Source organism: Dermacentor variabilis, chromosome 7 (assembly GCF_050947875.1).
Source record: "Dermacentor variabilis isolate Ectoservices chromosome 7, ASM5094787v1, whole genome shotgun sequence".
Lineage (NCBI taxonomy): Eukaryota > Metazoa > Arthropoda > Arachnida > Ixodida > Ixodidae > Dermacentor > Dermacentor variabilis.
Window position 1 is genome coordinate 84,762,879 of NC_134574.1, and position 4,920 is coordinate 84,767,798.

The 4,920-nt window shown below is 44.0% G+C and overlaps 1 long non-coding RNA gene across 2 annotated transcripts; it reads right to left on the reverse strand.

Moving 5' to 3' along the window:
* Positions 1-219: 219 nt before the first annotated feature.
* Positions 220-4,060, reverse strand: LOC142587588 (uncharacterized). 2 transcript variants are annotated; one of them, XR_012829581.1, is made up of 3 exons: positions 3,806-4,060; positions 2,409-2,521; positions 220-461 (listed from the first exon to the last, which is right to left on the reverse strand). It is a non-coding gene; the product is annotated as an uncharacterized LOC142587588 (long non-coding RNA). The 2 variants fall into 2 exon arrangements; XR_012829582.1 differs by lacking the exon at positions 220-461 and adding an exon at positions 1,293-1,366.
* Between the last annotated feature and the right edge of the window lie 860 nt (positions 4,061-4,920).

The window sequence follows — 4,920 nt, forward strand, 5'->3', positions numbered from 1 at the left end:
GGGTAAAAAGTAATATCATAGTAAGAGACATACTACGGATGTCACCGATTTGAGATATGAAATGCATAGGCGTGTGTATACTCGAAGTATGCTATTTTATGTAGGATGTCAATAATTCGACAAAAACAAACCATACAGGATTAGCATTCGCAATGTTTAGATGTCGTGTGGGGTCAGTATGCTGTGAGAATTAGGTCGAGCTATTCAGAAGTTGCAGCGTTATTGATTTTAAAACAGAGCTTTTATTCGTAGTGGTGATGAGCCAAAAGACAAGCTGCAACACAATTAGCGAGTACCAACAGGTGAAGATGTAGCCTCGTGCACCAGCGACAGGCAATGGACAGTCTTCCCTACGGTCATGGTGGGGTGTGTCATTGCAAGGTAATCAAGTAGGCGTTATTCATGCTGCAAATGGCTTGAATAGTCATAGTAGAAGATATCATTTGGCACGTGGAAATAACCTGGAAAAAGAAATGATGTAAACAATACAGGTATTGCATATACAGCGGTCAGTAGTGTGCATGTACAAGAGTCAGGATAGTTTTATTTCTGTACACAGCACATGTAGCAGGCATCCAAAAGGAGCGTGTATGGCACTGGACTGTCGCGCACAATATCTAACCTATGTTTCTCCAAGCTTGCCATCATCAATTTCTGCATTTCTGTACAGATTCAGCGAAAAGAAAGAATGCAAGTTTGGGCATGTCGGTATGCCAGTGTAACATTTTAGGGCACACAAAACACACAGTGTGACAGTTGTGTGCCTGTGTCCCGGCATCTTGTGTGTGGTGCAATGTCCAAAAGGTGAAATGAATGTACAGGACCACGAGATGTTTAGAGTGGCATGTGGGAGCATATGTTTTCTTAGGGGCAAACATTAATGTAACAAAAGACAATCTGTAGCAAATTGTACCCAGGAAAAAGACAATGAATGCTTTTGAAGCAAACTTTGAGCAGTGCAAAGAAAACGAGAAGAAAGACAAGGAACAGGAAGAAACAAAATCATGAACTAACTGTCACCAGAGTCCTACTGAACAATAAATGTACATTTCACGACCAGCCAAGTGCAGTTAAAAAGAGACAGAAGAAAGGGAATTACAGGTGAAGTTAAACAGTAAGTAAAATCCTGTTTGATAACCCACAGTAGCCAACAGGGCATGTAAGTGAGGAGATAGAAAATTAGACAGACGAAGAGCACAAGCACAACTGCAACGGGTTTCTATCTCCACACACTTACACAGCGCGGTTGTGCTTGTGGCAGTGTGAGCCCAAAGTGATGCTACAGCCTCTTCTAAATGTCTGTTGATCTTACGAACTGTAACGGATGCCTTGTCACCATCAGCTGCTATGGCTTGTGGCAGTGAGGCTGTAAATGTGAAGATGGATGTGGTATGGTGCAGCCATAGGACAAAGTGATGCAGAGAATAAAGTAAATGTTCCCATACTGTGTTCCAAGTAACGATGTGCAGAAACACACATAAAGATGCGCATGGACATCAACATGCTGTGTTAGTTTGCAAGTACAGGTTCAAATTGTGTTTAAATCCATGCAAATTGCAGTTATTTGAAAGAGTTAAACAACACATTCCATTTAGAGAACATCCAGAAATAAAGGATGTCGCAACACTGCAGTTTGTACAATGTAACACAGTCTAACATAGCAATTGTTTGTGATGGTGTACGTCAAGTGATGATGTATACAATCTAACGCTGTGTAACACAGCAGTATGGCGTGATTAATGCATGCATTTAATTTCTCTGGATGCCTCGTTTACACTGTTACAGCAAATGTTATTGTCCATGTGTCACGTGCAAAGAGATGGTTGCCGAACAACATGTTTATGTTGTCATAGCAATTGTTAATAACCAGATTAATGTGATATGATCAAGGCACATGTAACGCATGACACCATACACGTTGCAACGGTATTATTCAATAAACAGCGTTGTGTGAGTTGAACTATGTGTATGTATCTGAAATGTTTTAATCAGGACTACACCTCACACTGCTAGGTCAACACGTCTTATATGACCAAGGTACACCAGGAAGCACAAGCAGGGTGTTATTAAGAATGATGCAAGCCTCTTCCAGAGAAACAATAACATTAGAAAAAGAGAGAAAAAAAGAAAAGCAGGGAGGATGACTGGGTGGAGGTTTGCTTTACTGCCCTGCAGGGAAGAGGGGGATGGCAGCATGAAAGGAAAAAGGAAGAGGTACAGGTATGTTTCATTCGCACAGCAGTAGAGGGAGGGTGCCTATAACCATCCTTTTATTTCATGGTAACATTGTCCCATGATACCCTTATTAAGGGCTTGTGGCCTTCAGCTTGCAATGAATTTTCATTGTTGAACACATGACATTGCTGTTAATGTATGGGTGACACCTAGCAGGAGTATAGCAAACATACCCAATCACCTGTGTGTCATGTGTCACACTCCAAGGCCACCTTTCGATATGAACGGCAAGCACGGTGACACCTCCAAAGCAACCGATAAGGTAATTTTTGGGCTGCTGTGTTATCTGTAAAGAAGAAGTGTTGTGAGCAGACGGCATAAAAAACGGCAATTGTGTATACTTAACATGAATAAAGTAATGAGACTGACCAAAGCAAACTGGTGGGCTACAACACATTTCTGTTGTGAAGTTACAAAGGATGTACGCAGACACAAGCAAGCAAAACAATAAAATGACATAAAAGAAAAATACCAAGCTAGCTCGAAAAACAATTTAAGTTGGCTGAAGCAATGAGAAGTAGATGTATTACAAAGTAATCTTACATTTAAGCTCGCTTGCGGAAGTATGGTTGACAAGAATTGTTTTAAAATGCACCTGATAGAGTAGTCACGTTGACTGCGACACTGTTTTACTGTAGCGCTGCTGAAGTTAGAAGAAATATTTGAGAAAAAAAATTTATTCATTTCTTCACTGGATGCACAAGTGTACTTGCATATGAGCACGTATAAAAGGCCCATAGAAAACGTGCCGAAGTGTCGCTGAGAGTATGCTGTCGTACGCGCAAGAGTTGTTCGCTACTTTCGTTGAAGGAAAGCTGAAAGCATGGGTACAGTCATACTTCTAGTCACCGTACGACCCCAATATATCGCTCACCCTCCTCGAGTCCGCGCACTTTCAGGTCTAAAAAGTGCTTCAAGCCGTCGCCCGCAACCCTACGAATCGGGCTACATTTAAAAACTAGTACTGGAAATTGCATGCAATATTTATTTGTACATGCTGTTGGCAACATGACATCTATATCGCTCGAACGTGTTATTGGCTCAAATGGCACGTTTCATGCGATGTTGTATATCATTAGCGCCCCAAATAAGTAACATTTTTTGGTTGTGGCAAACGTGCAGGAAATCGTACGATCAATTATGGCGGTCGGCTGCTTTTCACGTCCTGCACCCGAGAGCAGTGGGAGGGCGGCCTTCCCGACGGCGCGTGCAAGTACCGACGGGCACTGATCCTAGAGGCACGGGCCGTGGGCCGTCGCCGCAGACTCCGTGACTAGCAGCGCCTTCACGACTTCTCCCTTGCTGTCAATAAAGATGTTTCTATCATCCTCCCACCGCGTGTTCCTGTGGCATGTTCGGTTCATGAATTTTTATTGTTTACTGAGCGATAACGGGGAACATGTTTCTCTCCCCCGTCGGTTCATGAAGTTAGTACCTGAGATGTAGCCGTACCGCTGCTCTGGGGGTAGAAACCCCAGCACGCGGTAACTCATGAGGTTGTGGTACGCAGCAAGAAAATATAAACTGTAATAACAGCCATAGCCATAACGACATGAAAACAGCAACTTACGTGAGAAAACGTGCAGTCCGCTTCATGCCTCGCGCGTTCTTTGCGTCACACCAGGTGTATTCACTCGAACGAAGATAAAGAGAAACTGACGGAATGACGACAAATGGCGCACGCATTGCTCCGTACCAGCATGGTACGGCAGGAACGCGTGAAATGTAATAACCGACTTAAGGTACTGCAGTTGCGCATGGTGTACCATGCACTCGATGTACACCACTACGGCGCCATTGCTACACAAGACGTTGTTTAGTGTTGTTACTTTCAGCCGATTTGCCGTATGATATATTCAATGGAAATGATTGTTTAAAAAGGGTTTTCAGTCGCTTTAATGATAACATAAATAGTAAATTACATGTGCTGAGGTGCAAGCGTAGAAAACAAAAGGGCACCAAAGTAAGCGCGTCGATTACGTACATTGGCCCGGAGCAACAGCAGACGACACCAAAGGGTGTGCTTGTTTGACATGTCCTTGTGCATAGCATGGGCCAAAGTAACGGCCCCGAGACGCAGTGTGGATTTATCTAAATGCTTTAGTTAGCTAACGCTCATTTGGTGTCAATTTTGTGCGTGCGCATAACTTAAGAATGTAATTTCAACGCACAAGAAATACGAAGCTGCGCCTAGCATACTCTCAACAATCCCCGGAGCAGACGGCTTTAGCGCGGGCTTTCTTGACGCGAAAAAGAGCGGTCAGTTGTTGTTAGTGCTGCTGTACGTGAGAAAGTGGTCACTTCGTTGTGTGAAGTTGAGTTCGGCAGTTTCTCGCACGCTACAGTAAGCCATGGCACGGAAGCGTAGCCAGAAGTTCGGTAAGAAGAGAAAGCGCATACTTCTAAATATGCGCAAGTTTCGCTCCTTCGCTACGTCCTCGACGTCTGGTGCTGGGCAAATGGCAAGTTCACCAACGGAAAGCGTTGCTTCAGAAGTGCTATTTCGTGAGGATGATGACACTTCTCAGCAACTAGCACAGTCAGCACCTTTGCAAGTCTCCGCATCGTTGGCGAATGAAGACACACAAGACAAGGTCGGCGAAATACAGGAAGGGAGGCGGCTGGTCGACATCAACCATTTCATTGCCTCTTGCCAGGCACTGTCGAGGCACGACCCTTTCGATT